The 19480-nt window shown below is 38.6% G+C and overlaps 1 long non-coding RNA gene across 1 annotated transcript in view; it reads left to right on the forward strand.

The window, feature by feature from the left end:
* The window catches only part of LOC143649426 (uncharacterized), a 100025-nt gene that overhangs the window by 78122 nt on the left and 2423 nt on the right, over positions 1-19480 (forward strand). Inside the window, exon 2 of the long non-coding RNA XR_013158989.1 lies at positions 12189-12276. This is a non-coding gene — a long non-coding RNA (uncharacterized LOC143649426). The remainder of the gene's footprint in view (positions 1-12188; positions 12277-19480) is intronic.

A 19480-nucleotide genomic window follows, 5' to 3' on the forward strand; every position in this document is an offset into this window, starting at 1 on the left:
CCCGAACCTGTAACTTTTCCTAAGAAATTTCCATTGTGCCTCGACTGTTTGAAGTTTGTAGTATTGGCCTTTCCTCTCTCATAAGGTTCCTTTTAAGTAATTAGGCAGTTATTGAAGCTTTTTAGAACACGTATTTCTTTCATGGAGCTATAGAAGGTAAGATATCCAGATACCAATTGTTCATTGACTGGAATTTTTCCCCTAGGAAAATAATGTACTGATTCTTCTTATAGGAGGGTGTGTAGTCAGGGTTCTCTAGAGAAACAGACCAACAGGAGAGATCTGTAAATATGAGATCTATAAAGGTGTCTCATGCCACTGTGGGAATGGAAGAGTACAAAATCCGTAGGGCAGGCTGTGGAGCTGGCGGCTCCAATAAAAGGTCTGGACTAACTCCACAGAGAGGCTCACTGGTTGAAGAAGCAGTGAAAGAGTCTCTCTTCTTCCTTAAAAGCCTTCAATGGATTGGATTATCTCATTGTGGGAGATACACCTTAGTTGATTGCAGATGTAATTGGTCACAGATGCAATCAATTGACTGATGATTTAATACACCAGCCTTGGATTTATCAACCAGCCAGGAAATAACCTCGCAGCAAAGATATGGCCAGTTCTTTCCTGACCAGACAACTGGGCATAATTGCTTCACCAAGTTCATACCAGAACCAAGTTGACATCACAGAGGGTTATATTTGTTTTAGAAATTACGGATTGGAAATATACTTTTATTTTGTTATCATTAGCAAGCCATGGAAAAAGAAGAGAAAAAGGAATATGGAGAAGCCAAAAACTGAATCGTGAATGCTTAATTCTGTTTTAAAGAATTTTTTCTCTGACTTTCAGTTTTTGTCATGATTGATTAGCTGGCATCAAATTTCCATTTGTACCACATGCACATAAAATTTGCAAAACTATATACAAAAGAACTATTTTCAGGGAATGGGCAGCACCAATGGAGGCTATGATCCTTGACTTGAGGGAAGCACTCTGAGGAGCACTCTGCTTTCATCCTGGATTTCTCCCTAAGGGCAATTTCAAACCATGACACAGGGAAACAGAGTCCAAGCACAAAGAAGAAATCTTGCTGTCGTAGGAAAGTGATTAGCATTTGGGCTTACCAATGTGGCTGAGGTTTGAGTGGGGTGGGGTGGGTGGAGACAACTGCAGAGAAAGGTCCCACATTTACACGAAGAATTACCTTCAGGGACAATGCAATGGTGGCTCAGTGGCAAGAATTCTCACCTGCTGAGCTGGAGACCCAGGTTTGGTTCCCGGAGCTTGCCCATGCAAAAAAAAAAAAAAAAAATCTTCAGCCTTGGATGACTCATAAGTGGTGTACTCAAACAACGAGAATTCAGGATATACATCAGATGACAGATTCAGGGAGGCTGAGAGCTAAGAAGAAATTTCTGAGATTGCACACTTCTGAGGAGATATTGAGATTTAGGGATCCAGATAGTGAATACCTTAGGCTTCTTGTTGAATTCCAGCAATATCACACACAAAGTAAGGAACATGTCCTTGACTTAGGGCTAGGCTCTAGGAGTAAGGGCAAAATTAGACAGACCCACACTAACAAAGTCTAAAACCTAAATATGACAGGATCAGTGTGATGCTCCAGTAATTTAATTGTCTGCCAAATAAAAATTTAACATTCTCCACAGGAAGATAACATAATTCAGAGCATGTACAGTGTATCATTTATAATGCCCTGTATATAATAAAATTACTAGATATACAAAAAAGCAGGAAAAGTGACTAATATATATAGAGAAATAATCAATAAAGGCAGACTCAGAGATGATACAAATATGAGAGTGTATAAGGAGTTCATAATAGCTATGATTAATATGTTAAGGAAAATATTGTTAAATACAAAGATGGAATATTTAAGTAGAAAATTTAATGGAGATTCTGGGTCTGCAAACATTTGAAATTAAGATTTTTTTTTGCTTGACAGATGACTAAGAGTTACAATTCTTCTGGTAATTGAACATATCTGTCACATTTAATTTAAAAACCATAATGCAGGGCAGTACAATAGTGGCTCAGTGGCAGAATTGTCATCTGACATGCCAGAGACCTGGGTTTGATTCCCATTGCCTGCCTATGCAAAATAAAAACACACACAAAAATCCATAATGTAAACAGATAAACTAATAGGGCAGGCTGATGAAAGACAATGAAAAAATAAGAGACTAAGTTAAATATGCAAAAAAGAAAGCTCTTTCTGTAAACTGGACTGGACTGGGGCCAATAAGATGAAGCAACTATAGCATAGGACATTCAAATGACCAGAAGTACATATTTAGTCTTACAAAATGCAACTTTAAAAAACCATCCTTTGGGAAAGATGTTATACTTCTGAAATTTATATGCAGGCCAACCCAATGACCCAACCAATAGTGAACTTCAGTCCCAGGTTATCTTAACTTCAAATTCCTTTCTCCTAAAACTATATAAATACTTTGATCATTTTTCTTTTTTGCAATTTTTTGAGTCACATATCACTCCTTCAATATGCTAACACACACACACACACACACACACACACACACACACACACACACACCCCATGCATTTATGCAACAGCTTGAGCTATTTGTTTAAATGGATCCTAACTTTTTCTAACCACTTTGTATAAGGATTATTGCATTATTTAGCAGCAGCACCTGAGCAGTCTAATAGCCTCTATCTGTTGAATAAAGTTGTAGACTACTGTGCTGGTTTGAAAGGATTTATGTACCCTAGAAAAGCCATGTTTTAGTCCTGTGAGAGCAACGGTTTCTTCTAATCCATGTTCAGTACTATAGGTTGGGAACTTGATTAGGTTATCTTCATGGAGATGTGACTCAATCAATTGTGGGTATTAAACTTGATTAGATGGAGACGTGTCTCCATCCATTCTGCATGGGTCTTGATTAGTTTACTGGAATACTATAAAAGAGGAGACATTTCAGAGACCTTTTGAGAATGAGGGGAGAGCTTTAGAACCATGACAGAAGGATGAGAGAACCACAGAGTTCACCAGCCAGCAACCTTTGGAGATGAAGAAGGAAAATGCCTCCTGGGGAGCTTCATGAAACAAGAGGCTTGGAGAGGAAGCTAGCAGATGCCAGGTTCATCCTGTGCCCTTCCAGCTGAGAGAGAAATCCTGAATATCACTGGCCTCCTTGAATCAAGGTATATTTCCCTGGATGCTTTAGATTAGACATTTCTATAGACTTGAGAATGAGGAGAGAGCTTTAATTAGGACATTTTCATGGCATTAGAACTGTAAGCTTGTAACTTATTAGATTCATCTTTTTAAAAGCCATTCCATTTCTGGTATATTGCATTCTGGCAGCTAGTGAACCAGAAGAACTATGTTTAAAATAGACTCAAGTACTCAGTGAAAATTATATAGAAAATCTGAAGCATCTCTTCTCGTTCTACTCTTAAGTGTCTACAATCTCAGCATCTTAAAAATAGATGCTCATTTAACTCTAATATTTCACTATCATTTGCTCTGATTCCTTAGTAAGAACAACAGCAAGAAGTAGATGACAAACGAAAGAATACTGACTCTTACTGACCAAGTAAATATTCTGGTTGGGGATTGAATCATGTTTCCCAGAAGTATGTTCAGTCCCAACCCCTGGTCTTTCGGGTATAAGCCTATTTATAAACAGAAACTTGGAAAATGTTATTAATTCAGGTGTCCCCAAACTGAGTAAGGGGGGACCTTAATCCAATTGGCTGAAGGTTTTATAAGCAAAGAAAATAGTACATGAAAACAGAAACCAGAAGGAGCAGCCAGAAGCTGTAAGTCAATGGAATCCTAAAGAGAAAGGAAAGGACATCACCATGTGCATTGCCATGTGATGGAAAAGCTTCCAGCTAGCCAGAAAATACTGACTCTGGGAGGAAGTAAGCCTTCTAGCTTCTGAAAATGTGAGCCAATAAATTCTTATTATTCAGCCCAAGACAACAACAATGACAAAACATGATGCTAATACTTCCTGTTGAGAGAGTTTGAGTTCTTATCAGACCTTTCAGACTGTTCTCCTTTGTTAGCAAAAAACAACTTCATTGCCAGTTTTCATGTCCAAGATATTTATTTAATATGTCAGATTCCCCAGATGTAGCTCTAAGGAACTATATTTTTGCACATTGAGGTATAGCAGACATCTAAAAAATTATGTTCTCAGCACCCTCTTAGTTGGAGTGCCTCCTGCTTCCATCTCCATGGTCACTTCTGGGTATGCCATATTCTTACTTGATAGCACCACTCTGACTACAACTATTTGGTTTGGGTGGATACTTGATGCAATCTGGGGCAATTATTGTACTCAGACCCTCCATGGTATGTTGAATTATGTTCCCGCAGAAGAAATATTCAAGCCCTAGCCCCCAGTAGCTGCAAATGTGACCTTACCTGGAAATAAGGTCTTTGTATATGTGATTGAGTTAGGATGAGGTCATACTAGATTAGTGTGGGCTTTAATCCAATGACTGGTGTGCTGGTTTGAAAGGAAGTATGCCCCCTAAGAAAAGCCATGTTTTAATATAAATCCCATTTCTTAAAGGTAGAATAATCCCTATTCAATACTGTATATTTGAAACTGCAATGAGATCATTTCCCTGGTTGATGTGATTTAGTTAAGAATGGTTGTTAAACTGGATTAGGGGATGACATGTCTCCACCCATTTGAGTGGGTCTTGATTAGTTTCTGAAGTCCTATAAAAGAGGAAACATTTTGGAGAATGAGAGATTCAGAGAGACTCAGAGAAAGCAGAGAATGCTGCAGCACCACGAAGCAGAGAGTCCACCAGCCAGCGACCTTTGGAGATGAAGAAGGAAAACGCCTCCTGGGGAGCTTCATGAAACAGGAAGCCAGGAGGCAAAGCTAGCAGATGACACCGTATTCGCCATGTGCCCTTTCAGCAGAGAGAGAAGCCCTGACTGTGTTCGCCATGTGCCTTCTCACTTGAGAGAGAGACCCTGAACTTCATCGGACTTCTTGAACCAAGGTATCTTTCCCTGGATGCCTTTGATTGGACATTTCTATAGACTTGTTTTAATTGGAACACTTTCTTGGCCTTAGATCTGTAAACTTGCAACTCATTAAATTCTCCCTTTTAAAAGCCATTCCGTTTCTGGTATATTGCATTCCAGCAACTAGCAAACTAGAACAACTGGCATCCTTATAAGAGGAAAATTTAGACACAGATGCCAGGGGACCCCACCATTTGATAATGAAGGCAGATATTGGAGCCATTCATCAATGATCCAAGGAACATCAAGAATTGCTGGCAACCACTAGAGCTAAGAAGAGGCAATGAAGGATCTTTCCTTAAGAGCTTTAAAAAGGAGTATGGCCCTATCAACAACTTGATTTTAGACTTCTAGTCTGCAGAAGTGTGAGAAAATATACTTCTCTTGTTTTAAGTCATCAAGTCTGCAGTACTTTGTTATGGCAGACGTAGGAATACCCTTCCTTCTCCAAGTTTTAGTTTCCTAACTTCTAAAACAAATGCCGTATCATGTGTTGCCTTAAAAACAGGAATTTATTGGCTCCTGGTTTCAGAGACTAAAAGGCTTCTTTCCTTCCTCAGTGTCTTCTGGCTGGCTAGCAATCTTTGGGGTTTCTTGGCTTTTCTGACACATGGCAATGCACATGGCAATGTCTTCTCCTCTAGAGTCCCTTGACTTCGGCTTTGGGCTGCTCCCTGTGGCTTCTTCTTCCACCTGACTCTTACTGTGTGTGTAAAGGACTCAGTAATATGGATTAAAGCCCAATCTAATTCAGTTAGGTCACAATTTAACTTAAAAAAAAAACATATCCACCATGACCAAGAACACGTCCAAACTGGGGCACAAAATTCAGTTCCCTACAGTATCTGACTGAAGCTGAGGTGGTGAATCCTCTCCTTTTAAGTTTTGCTGTTGGTAATATAGAGTTTAGTCCACTCTGCTGGCTAAAGCTCTGAGACATAAAACTTCAAGCTGTCAGTAGTCAGTAGCCATATTTCCCAACATGAAAAAAAGCTGGACTTTAGTAAGAACAACTAGAGAAGCCATGCAGAGATGAGAAACATAAGTAAAGTTCTGAAAGCTTTGAATAACTATTTCTAATTATTCCTGAGGCCTAACTGCATCCCTGCTTTCCAATGGCTTGGTCATCCTATTTTTATTTCAATTCCATGACAGTTCCTTAATTCCTTTGTTTTTGCCCCAAGTAATTAGAATTAGGTTGCTGTTGCTTTTGACACAAAGACCTAGCAATTGAAATAATTGGAACAAGACCTAAGGGTTTGAGACTTCAGGGGATTTTGAAGTAGTCAGAATGGAGTAAAACTTGGAGATCCAGATGGAAGAGCCACCTGTTTCCTTGGTGGTCAAAATAATGAAGAGCAAGCAGTCTGGAATGGTTTGGAGAAAAAGATGGGAGAATTAAGAGGAAAACAGATTTCGGGGCATCCATCCAGGCCTGAATTCAGAGTCTATTTATTGGAGTGTGTAGTAAAACAAGGACTCTCTGAACTCTGTCCATTCACCTTGGTCACATGAAATAGCTATAATTGCATGTTGGTCTTTAGTATAGTTTGGTGCTAATCTATGTTTACACCTATAGTATTTGGCTGCTTTCAAAATTAGCTCTATTTCCTTTTTAAATTAGATTTTCTGAAGGAACAACATGTCTGGAAGTTGAGGTTCATATTTCTATCCTGCATATAGGGTTCATATAGCCCCTAAGCTATAACTGGACCTCGAGATCTCCTATACCAGGAACTTTTGACGACATTATGGCTCCTGGGACTAAGGATGCAAGTGAAAACAGTGTTCTTTAAAAACCCTTGGATTTTCTCTAAACTGCTTTAAAAGTAAATAATTTATAAATTGTGTTTCACGAATTGCTATTAATAACAAGTTACCCATGAAGAACTGCTAATCTGAATATCTGGCATGAGTATGATACAGGTGGTTGTTTATTACAGGATTTGGGGATTTTTAAACACTGATCAGGGCCTCTGAGTTCTGAAGTATTCATTCATTATTTTAACAAATATTTACTGAGCACCTACTATATTTGTTAAAGGCCCAATTCCTTAAGTTGGAATTATCCCTCGATTTAAAAAAAAAATGATGATGACTGAGAGAAAAATCTGATTCAATTAAAACTAGAAAGAATGTGCTAACGGAAAGGATACGTCACTGTCATCGAAGTCTGTCTTAGTGTAGTGGTTGAAACTGTGCTATTTGGAGCCAAATAAACCTGAGTTGATTGCCTAACTGGTGACTTTCAGGACAGTAGATACAGGGATAGTCATTGTAATTTTAAGCTTTTTCTCACTTTTGTGGTCTATAAGGCGGGTATAATATCTACCTCATAGAGTTGTGAGAATTAAAAAAGGTAATGTATTATGAGCACTTTATGTTAATCACATAATCAATACATGTCACTTATTATCAGTAGCAGTATTCTCAGGTTTATCTTTTTTTTTTTGCATGGGCAGGCACCGGGAACTGAACCCAGGTCTCCAGCATGGCACGTGAGAAATCTGCCTGCTGAGCCACTGTGGCCCACCCTCAGGTTTATCTTTTAATCAATCTTTTTTTTAAGTTGGGTATGAGGTGGTGTTGCTTAGTTTTAGGGGCTATTTAATTCCTTAGTCCCAGGAGCCATAATGTCGTCAAAAGGTCAGCAGGGCAGCCCCATTTCAGAACTGTATGCTGTAGCAGAAAAGAGCAAATGAACAGGTTTGGGATTTTCCTAGTAGCAGTGACTTTAATCAGGTCTGTTTTGCTGCCTTTGTTTTGTCAGTAAAATACCAGAGGGATTTGGCAGTTGTGCATACAGAGGTGCAAAGCCCCAGAGAAGATGGAATTGGGTTTTGTAATCTCATGGCTTTTAGGCAGGAGAAGGATTATGAAGCAGGTGGTGAGAGTGAAATATTCATTAGTTTAGCCTGTAGCAATATTCAGATGTTTAGATGGTTTTTCATCTTGCATTGCTAAAGCTCTGCCCCAAAGATGTATTAATTGTGCATACTATATGGAACAGACAGTACTAGCACGAATGGTTGGTAAATTAGTTATTTTTGAGATTTTCTTCATTCTCATGGGAACAGTTAGTAGATTTTAGTCTGGCCCATCAAATTTAAGAGATATAAGGGGAAACTACAATGCATGAAAAGCCAAGCTTATGTTTGATAAAATCAGAATATTTTTCCTTGAGTACATTAAAAAAGCCATTTTATCAAACATGGGACATTCTGCATACCTGCATCTTTAGGCGGTATAGCTATTTAAGCTCAGTGCACTAATCTCTTCCAGGTATTTATATTTTGCACTGGCTTGACACTTTAGGCTCATTTAATTTTCAAGAACATTTTATTGGTTAGCTGGGTCGATAATATAATACTCATTTTACATGAAATACTCCAATTCACAAATCCATACACCAGAAGAGCTAAAATATTTAGTGGGTGTTCCCTCTCCAATGGACCCATGGCTCCCAAACATGAGGATCAACTAGGAAACTTGTTGAGGATGTTACACAGGGAAATGATTCCAAATGTCTCTGGTAGCCAGCACAGAAATCTGCATTTTTAGCAACCACAACTGGTGATTCTGAAATAGGTGATCTCAGGACAATACCCTAGGGATCATAAAAGGATGCTTCTGGTAACAAAAGCTATAGATTGTTTTTGCATTCCTTAAACACTTTGGGGAATTTAGGGTTATTTCCATTCCCTGAAGCATAGAATAAAATAGAGTTGGTTTTCCTAAAAGGTAAATTTTTTTTTTCCTCTGCCCTGCTGGGTCACTGCCAGAAGAGGTGTGCACCTAACCCTTCTTGACATTTTAAGTTGAAACTAAGTCTCACTCACCTGAATCACAGAAGTGGCCTTTATTTGTGATATTCACACTGGGAGAGAATGTAATAGAAGCAAATTCAAGCTGCAACCATGAAATGCTCCTTTCTGAGAAAAAGCACTGACATTTTCTACATTCAGACTCAAAGGCAAGGTACCACCCTATTCCTACATTGTGTTTGGTCTCATTGACTCCTACTAACCTCTGTTAGTAGTTACTAGGAAACGAAAAGCATTCTAACCTCTCTAAAGATCCATTGCTCCTTCCCAGAAATATCTGTGACTTCTAATCAGCAAGCAAAAGCAAGCCATCTCCTGGAAATAAAAAGTTGCCTTTTGAGTTCATCCGGGTCTTCAATCTCTAGAGGACAGCAGTTTCTGCAGCAACTTGATATTCCTACTTTGGGCTGAAACTGGAAGCTGCCACCTTTCTTTATGTTACGTAAAACTCTACTCTTGGCAAGGGCTAATACTGCCTTTTTTTTTTCAAACCTCAACTTCTGCTGGTCCTAATGGGAATTAGAGTCCCTTTTACAGTGCAAGTGCTAGATGTATATAGTGTCAGGATAAAATCCTATGCTGTGCAGGGCTTCCAGGGACTACAGTTGTGCCACAGAAACAACAAAATAAATTGAAGCAGGTTTCATTTATATCAGTAATCAGTCTACATACATGCTTCCTCTAAGCTATCAAAGATGATATAGTCACAATTTTCTTAGCAATGTTCTGAATTAAATGATTGTATTTAAGTTTCTCATCTGGAATACGAAGAGTTTGGAATAGATTAAGGATCAGCAATCTTTTTCTATAAAATATTTTAGGTTTTACAAGTGGTATGGTCTTTGTCGCAACTACCTATCTTGCATTGAAGTGTGAAAACAGACACAGGTGACACTAGAGAATGGGCGTGGCTTTATTTACAGAAACAGGTGGTGGGCTGTGTTTGGCCTGTGGCCTGTAGCTTGCTGAGCCCCAGACTCTAAGGTCTTTTCTAGCTCCCTAAATTTGTGATTCTATTCAAGCAAATTGAAACCCAACTGACACTTAGTTAACTCTCTGATTCTGATCTCTGGTGCTCATCTGCTGATCTGCTTTTAATTTTGTCTGTTTCATTCCGCTGAAATGAAAAATAATAATAATAATAACTATATGTATTCAACAATTCATGTGCTATGAATTTGATAAACATTTTTCAAACATTGTTTGACTGAATCTTCTCAAATAAATCTTAGAAAATTTTTTTTGTGATGCGTTTTTACAGATAAAAACTGAGGTTCAGAGAAATAAAGTACATTTGGGATTCAAATCCAGATGTGTCTGCTTCCAGAGCTCGATTTTTAAGCACCATGCGCTTACACTGCTTTACATGAAAGTAGAATATTTCTGCATCCCAAATTGTTAGCATGTGTGAGGATACTTTTTTTGGGGAATGTCCTTCCGGGTAGCAAAGAATGAGGGAAAAGGGAAGAGAACAAGGAGAGGACAGCCATAGAAAAAAGGGAAAAGAGGGTTTTGAAAAGGTGGGTCTACAATGCCAAACGTCAGAGGGTATGAGAACTAAGTAAAAGCCAGTGAATTTGAAAACTAGCAAGTATCTGATGACTCTTAGAGCAACCAGTGGGGCCAGAAGCAAGATTAGAAGAGGAATAAAGAATGAATTGGTGGAAAAAATAAATATAGACCTGTCATTTTAGAAGATTGGCAGTTAAGTGGAGAGAAATCCTATGGTTACTTCAATTTTCTCAATCTCTTCATTCTCTCTAAATGGGGCACTTTGAAAACAACCGAGATATGTATTTCCTTTAATAAATTGATTTCTGTGTTGCTCATTAATAAAAGCACAATTTAAGGAGCAGGGCTTAGTCTTCTGCGGGAACAAACATTTTGTTGTACTGCAAAAATGCATTAGCTTCAGACCTAGTCAACAAGTGACAGAATGGATATTTAGGACATTAAGTTTTCCTTAATGATGCTTGAGCAGCTTCAATATCATTATTCTTTTATTTTCGAAGCATGAAGAAATTGAGAGGTCAGCTTGTTAGGAAATCAACTCATTGGGTCATGCAGATCAAAGGGAAAAGTTGGAGCAATTGCTGTTTCTAAAAACAAGATGGTACTAGAGTAACAGGCAGAATCTTGTTGAACTGACTTTTCTTGTCAAATAGGGGAAATGGATCAATTCTGGAGGTGGTTAAAGCCACTTTCTGATGCTAGAGAGAAATACCCCAGAGGGACAACAAACAAAAGACCATGTGTTCATGTCAATTCCTAAATTAGGAAACTATCATTGACTAAAGTTGCAAGCTATATACTTTTAGCTAGAGATTTCTAAGTGTGGCTGCGAACCTGGGTGCTAAATTTGAAAAGATGAGATTGGAATGATTGCCTCCTTTTGCAAAAACCTTCAATTTAATTTAAATTTAACAATTGTTTTCAAAGCAGATCTTCTACGGATTCCTCCACGGGTCTTAAAAAAAATCGCTTTGTATTTTAAAACATTATCATGTAGAACACATGAAGATTAAACAATACAGATCTTGACTGACTCAATATGGAGGTATAAGAAGGTCTTCTATGACATTTATAGATCATTGTAGTGCTGCTGCGTAATTTAAAATACAGAAAATATGAATTATCTATATTGACCTTAGTCATAAATAATGGGCTTCTACCAATAAATAATAAATCTTAAAACTCAATGAACTATTACAGAAGGTTCAGTCTCCATTATGAGAAGACATTTAACCAGAGTGGCTAATAAATAGTAAGTTGATAATAAGATTCTACATTTTGAAAAGTATCCTTCCCTTTTGATAATGGTGATTTGTGACCTGCTCAAATAATTGTTATTAGAAGAAAAAGGTGGGGCAAAATATTTGAATAATGCATTCACTAAGTTGTATAACTGAGGCTTGGCTAACACAGTATTTAATGTAATTCCATGATTTAGCTGAACCGTCAGCGGTGGTATACAGTTTTTGGTATTTTAGGAGCTGCAATACTTTTCCTATGCTCTTAATCATAACTTTTCTGGTACTTATTTCCTTATTAATTGATATTTCAAAATAATTCAAAAATTTAAGAATGTATTGTAGTATGTCATAATTAGTTCATTATGGAGGAAATGGAGTATAAATTATTGATTAATTCTTCTGATTTATTTATCTTTAGAATATTTGTTTACTTCTTAATCCCAAAGATCCTTAACTAATTCTACTGTTAACTCTAAGAGTCAACAGTTACCTTCTCTTAGAGATGCAGGCTAAGTTATTTATCACAGTGGATCCAGACCCTGCTTAATTAAATTCTCCTAATTTTCTCCACAGGTCACTCGCCTGATATCTGAGCCTTTGGTTTTAGGAAACACTTAGTCTGTAGGTCCTAGCACAGTGCTCACCACATAGGAGGCATCTGGTAAATGATTTTGAATTTATTTTCTTTTGAACAGAACTTTTTTGGCTTTAACTTAATTTTTTTTTCAAGTTAAATCTAATTTGACCTCCAATCTGATCTGGCATTCGCTTATAGGTAATTAAGCTTCCTATGCTATTTTTGGCTTGACTTAAGAACTCACCCACTTTGCTTGGTGATGTTGGAATTGGCCCTAGAAATGAGCAAATTACCAGAGCGTTTATTCAGGTGCTTAATATATTCATGGTGCCAGGGAAATGAATGGAAACAAACACTGCAATACACATTCACAGCCGTATCAGTATACATGTCTCTCGAAGAAGTATTTCTGCTATCTGAATTCCATTCTTAGGATATCTGTTTATTATTTTTCTGAGTATTAAGTATAGACACTTACAATGTAAGTATAGGACACTTCTAAATACTACTTAGTAGCCATTTCTCTTCTACTGAGATAGCTTCATTTGTGCTGAATGTACAAAATGGATAATTATGTGCATTGCTACTTAATTAATTAAAAAACTGATCACTGAGATACTTCTATTTATTTTCTAAAACAAAGGTTTTAAATATGTTGAAACATAGATCTTCTTGAGCTGTTGCTATAATAATACTGCTAACTTGAAGAAATCTTGCCCTATGGGAGCAAACACATGATTACCAGAATAAATGGTCTTAAAATTACCAGAATAAATTTTTTTGCTGAAAAAAAATCTATAGTTCAAACACATAGAATATTAAATTGTAAGTCACGGGGTATGCTATTGGAAGTTTAAATCTCTGACTTTAAATTATGGTGAGAATTATCTATTTATATTACATAGATGGAAGCAGAATCTTATTTCTTATTATAGCAGGTATTGTACTTTTTCTTTTTATTTATTTTTTGGTCTGAGCAGCAGATTCAAAGGTAGTCATTTCTCAAAATTAATATTTAAAAATTTCTGAATCTTACTTAACGCTTACATTAATATTGTCTATCTCTCACTTTATTATAGAGATAAAAGCCTTAATAAAGGACAGCTTCAAACATGATTGATATCAATATTCACTTTACTTAAACAATTTACGTTGACATCAGTAAGAATTAAGTACCCACTTCTGACCATATTTGACATCTGAATTGTTAAAATATCAGCCTCTATTTAGCACTGTTACAGCTATAGAAATTCTGAGTCCAATCTTCACTCTTCTGAGAGGCTTTACGAATTCCAGGCCCTGGGGTCTGTAAATCTGTTGTAGTCAACTTCTTTGTTTCCTGGTCTATTTCCCCTGACTCCTTGTCATGTAGATAGAGAAGTGGTGTAAAACTAGATGGTGGGAGTTTGGTGGATCTGAGACCACCTGAATGCTGAATCTACCTGTGTTTGTTTACGACATAGGCCAGCCTGCAGGTGCCCACGTGTGCATACATGTGTATGAGGGGTGTGTTTGTGTGTGCGTGTGTGTTTTGAAAAATTATAGTTTATGCTTAGGAGCACAGACTATGGAACCAGATGGAGATTAAATCTTTGCTCCACATTTGCTAACTGTGTGATTTGGGGCAAGTTATTTAATCTCTGAGGACTTCATCTAATTTTTCTCATCTGTAAAATGAGATTGGACATCTCTTGCCTCCTTCACTTAAGTCTTTGCAAGAGTGCCTGCATGTGTTCCTAATAAAATGTCTATCTGCTTACTCTATGCTATGCTGTGTCCTTGAATTCTTTCTTGTGGCATGACCAAGAACCTAGGAAGCTGAAATATGGCAATATATTTTGGCAAGCCAGCCAGGAGTCACTTCTCTCTGACCATTTAGGCTGGTCTTTCATCTCTTTGTCTGCTACTGTGCCTCAAGTCCTAGTGTTCTGCTATCAGCTCTCTTGACGGTGTTGCCCGTTACAGGAAGAAGCCTGGGAGGATAGGCTGTTGGGTGTGCATTCACTTTCTTGAAAAAAATCTGTGCTGTAAAGGACAGAGGAAACTCAAGCCTAGACTTGCCTTACAATATAAACATATTTAGACCCCTCTGATTGCCTAAAAGCATGTAAGCTATGCTCTTAAAAGGAGCCCAATTTTCTTGCCACATATTCTTTTCCTCCAGCTTGATCATGACAACGCCCAGGGGATCCCTCCTTAGGATTTTTTTGTTAGTGGAAAATTCTTCTAGTCTCATAGGGAGTAAGTTAGGAGCATAGACACCCAGGAAGACAAGTAGGTGGGCTTAGCAGCTTTGGAATGTACCTGGCCACCCATCTTCTGAATCTTCCAGGACCCTGGGGATGCCCAGGAATAGGGAGCCTAATCATATGGGCTTAAGGGATCAGCAGTTGGAATGGCAGGCCAGAGACCTGGGTCACTTGGCATTGCTAGGGAAATTGCCTTTTTATCTCTTTTCCTTAAAAATGGGTAGTGCTCCCAGTCTACTGCAATAACTGCCTAGCCACAATACTGCTGGAGAATGACCAATGTTGGCCCACAAATAGGAGAGCCAGTCACAATCTTATCTTACAATTAAACCACTTTTATAAGAAGGAAGGAAAGTGGCAACAAATTCCCTACATACAGCTTTTATAGCCTTATATCAGGACAAACCCATAAAGGGCTCTTGCAAATCATATTATGCCCAGGAAAATCATCAAAAACGTCTTCCTCATGACTCTTCTTCACAGAAGGAGGCAAATATTTTAAATAATCTTCTTTTAAATAGCCTCCACTCCACTGCCCCAAATCTTCCTTTAGTCTCTATTGAAACCCATTGCAGCCAAATATAAACTATAACTTCTCTTCTAAATGATGTTTTCTTTTTAGCCCTCAGGAAACTTAGAGGACAGAAGATTTATTCTTTTTCCTTTTTCACAGAAAATGGGAAATGCCAATAATGAAAACTTAAAAAGATGGGAAAGTATAGCCTTCCAACAGGACTCTTAATTATAATTCCTTATGCCCAGATATTTACAGCTATTTGTCAAGACAAGGACCTGAAAAAGACTTGTCACTTGTATTATGCCAATGCCTCAATTTCCATTAGAGGAGAAAATATTTGTTAGCTAAAAAGCATGAAAAATGTACCACCAAACTGGTTAATTTTAATAAACTAAGGGAAATCACTCAGGAGAAAGAGGAAAACCCAGCCCTGTTCCAGGGGACAGTAGTGGAAGCTCTAAAATGTATACTCATTGTGCTGGTTTGAATCTGCTGTGGACCCCAGAAAAAAGCTAAGTTCCTTAATTCTCATTCAATGTTTGCTGGGTGGGAGCTTTTTGATTATTTCCACAGAGATATGACCCACCCAATTGTGGGTAGTAATTTTTGATTAAATGGTTTCCATGGAGATATGTCTTCACCCACTCAAGGTGGGGTTGCTTACTAGAGCCCTTTAAGAGGGAACCATTTTGAAAAAAGCTAGAGAGCCAACAGAGCCAATAGAGCCTACACATCCAGAGATCTTTGGAGATCTTTGGGAATGCAGAAGGAAAACACCCCCAGGGAAGCCTTATGAAATGAGGAGAGAAAGCTAACAGACATGGCCATGTGCCTTCCCATCTGAGAGCGGTGTCCAGAAGTCAGAGACCCAAGCCTATACCTGCCAGGTGCCTTCTCAGCTAACAGAGGTGTTCCAGACAGCATCAGCCTTTTCTTGAGTAAGGCAATCTCTTGTTGGTGCCTCACTTTGGACATTTTCATGGCCTTAGAACCATAAACTTGCATCTTAATAAATTCCCTTTTTAAAGTCCATTCCATCTCTGATATATTGTATTCTGGCAGCTTGCAAACTAAAACACTATGTAAGCCTGGATTCCTGGGAAAGTCAGATTTTTTTTTTTTTAAATTTTTTTTTATTAATCAAAAAAAAGAAAAGAAATTAACACAACATTTAGAAATCATTCCATTCTACACATGCACTCAGTAATTCTTAGTATCATCACATAGATGTATGATCATCATTTCTTAGTACATTTGCATCGATTTAGGAAAAGAACTAGCAAAACAGCAGAAAAAGATATAGAATGTTAATACAGAGAAGAGAATTAAAATAATAATACTAATAAAAAAATATATATATATAAAGGAAAAAGAAAAAAACAAAAACAAAAGATACAAACACAAACAAACAAATAAAAAAACATATTTCAGGTGCAGCTTCATTCAGTGTTCCAACCTAGTTACATTACACTTAGGTATTATTGTGCTGTCCATTTTTGAGTTTTTGTATCTAGTCCTGTTGCACAGTCTGTATCCCTTCAGCTCCAATTACCCATTATCTTACCCTGTTTCTAACTCCTGCTGGTCTTTGTTACCAATGATATATTCCAAGCTGATTCTCGAATGTCGGTTCACATCAGTGGGACCATACAGTATTTGTCCTTTAGTTTTGGGCTAGACTCACTCAGCATAATGTTCTCTAGGTCCATCCATGTTATTACATGCTTCATAAGTTTAGTCTGTCTTAAAGCTGCATAATATTCCATCGTAGGTATACGCCACAGTTTGTTTAGCCACTCGTCTGTTGATGGACATTTTGGCTGTTTCCATCTCTTTGCAATTGTAGATAATGCTGCTACAAACACTGGTGTGCAAATGTCCATCTGTGTCTTTGCCCTTAAGTCCTTTGAGTAGATACCTAGCAGTGGTATTGCTGGGTCGTAATCCATTCTGCCATTCTATGTCTTTTGATTGGGAAATTCAGCCCATTAACTTTTAGTGTTTGGATAATATTTTCCTCTACCATTTTGGCTTTTGTATTATATATATCATATCTGATTTTCCTTCTTTCTACACTTTACTCCATACCTCTCTCTTCTGTCTTTTCGTATCTGACTCTAGTGCTCCCTTTAGTATTTCTTGCAGAGCTGGTCTCTTGGTCACAAATTCTCTCAGTGACTTTTTGTCTATAAATGTTTTAATTTCTCCTTCATTTTTGAAGGACAATTTTGCTGGATATAGGAGTCTTGGTTGGCAGTTTTTCTCTTTTAGTAATTTAAATATATCATCCCACTGTCTTCTAGCTTCCATGGTTTCTGCTGAGAAATCTACACATAGTCTTATTGGGTTTCCCTTGTATGTGACAGATTGTTTTTCTCTTGCTGCTTTCAAGATCCTCTCTTTCTCTTTGACCTCTGACATTCTAACTAGTAAATGTCTTGGAGAACGCCTATTTGGGTCTATTCTCTTTGGGGTGCGCTGCACTTCTTGGATCTGTAAATTTAGGTCTTTCATAAGAGTTGGGAAATTTTCAGTGATAATTTCTTCCATTAGTTTTTCTCCTCCTTTTCCCTTCTCTTCTCCTTCTGGGACACCCACAACACGTATATTTGTGCGCTTCATATTGTCATTCAGTTCCCTGATCCCCTGCTCAAGTTTTTCCATTCTTTTCCCTATAGTTTCTGTTTCTTTTTGGAATTCAGATGTTCCATCCTCCAGTTCACTAATTGTAGCTTCTGTCTCTTTAGATCTACCATTGTAGGTATCCATTGTTTTTTTCATTTTTTCTTCTTTGTCCTTCACTCCCATAAGTTCTGTGATTTGTTTTTTCAGATTTTCTATTTCTTCTTTTTGTTCAGCCCATGTCTTCTTCATGTCCTCCCTCAATTTATTGATTTGGTTTTTGAAGAGTTTTTCCATTTCTGTTCGTATATTCAGCATTAGTTGTCTCAGCTCCTGTATCTCATTTGAACTATTGGTTTGTTCCTTTGACTGGGCCATATCTTCAATTTTCCAAGCGTCATCCATTATTTTCTGCTGGTGTCTGGGCATTTGATCAGATTTCCCTGGGCGTGGGACCCAGCTGGTTGAAAGGTTTTTCTGTGAAATCTCTGGGCTCTGTTTTTCTTTTCCTGTCCAGTAGGTGGCGCTCATGGCGCTCGTCTGTCTGCGGGTCCCACCAGTAAAAGATGCTGTGGTTCCTTTAACTCGCCAATCCGAATCTCGCAGTCGGCCTGGGAAACCACGCGTGGAGGCAGGGGTTGCTGGCCGCCGCGGCTTGGGGGTGTGCCGGTCCAAATTGCCCAGCTGGCCCGAGACGCCAAGCGTGACGGGAGGGCCCCGCTATCCAACGTTCCCAGTCAGACTGGGGAGCCACGTGCGTGGAGGGGACCCCAGTCGCCAGCCGCCCTGGCCGGGAAAACGCGCGCCCCTCGGGTATCTCACCGCAGCGGATTCTCCCTGCCCGTTCAGCCATTCCAGAATGGGGTACGCTGTCTTTTTGGTCTCTGTCGTGACTCCGGGAGCTGTTTCGTATTGTTTCTGTTTCTTTAGTTGCTTTTCTGGAGGAGGAACTAAGACCCACGCGTCTTACTAAGCCGCCATCTTCTCTGGAAGTCCCGGAAAGTCAGATTTTGATGGGCACTTATTTCATCATTCAGTCTGTCCCTGACATTTAAAGAAACCTGCAACAGTTCTCCATGGGCCTGCAAACTCCCACTAATGACTTATTAGAAACTGCCTTTTCTGTCTTTAATAATAAAAACAAGGCCAAGGAGGACGAGAAAGCAAACAGGTAAGCAAAAGACCAGAGAATAAGCTCAACTTATTGCAGTCAATGCTAACAGTACCCTGTCCTTTCAAGGTCACCCAAGTTGGGGCTTCAATCTTCAAGAGCCTTGCTTCAACTGTGAGTCAGGAGGCCACTGGCAAAGAGGTTGTCAGGAACCTCAAGGCAACCCTTGACCTTGGGATAGCTGGGCCTTGCCCCAAGTGCTCCCAACATGGGCTTTGGACCCAGGAAATGTACTATCTCCCAAAGTGGGTACAGGACAGCCCCTTAAGCCCTACTTATGGCAAATGAAGAAGGCAGAGGGTGTCTGAGGCCATGAATGGCTCTGCTGACTTCACATCTGACCAACTTAAAGGAATTTTAGGTGATACTTGATGGGACAGATAAGATTATTAATTTCTTAATGAACACTGGAGATACTTTGTTCTAAATTGCCGCTCCGGGCCTATCTCCACACAGACTTGCCCAGTTATGGGGGTTTATGGTAAAGCCCAAACTGAAATTTCCACTTCCCCTCTCCTTTGCTGCTCAGGGACATTTAGAGTCCCATCAATTTCTCATTGTCTCTGAGTTTCCCACCCTCTTCTAGGGAAGGATCTTTTTCACTTGCTGGAGCCATTTTAAGACTAGTAAACCTAGTTAGTGTTTCCCCCTTGCTTGCCCTGAGGCCTTACTAGACTGAGGACTTCTTCACATCCCAGAGAAAACTTTTAAGCAAATAAGCCCATCTAT

This window comes from Tamandua tetradactyla, chromosome 11, assembly GCF_023851605.1.
Source record: "Tamandua tetradactyla isolate mTamTet1 chromosome 11, mTamTet1.pri, whole genome shotgun sequence".
Lineage (NCBI taxonomy): Eukaryota > Metazoa > Chordata > Mammalia > Pilosa > Myrmecophagidae > Tamandua > Tamandua tetradactyla.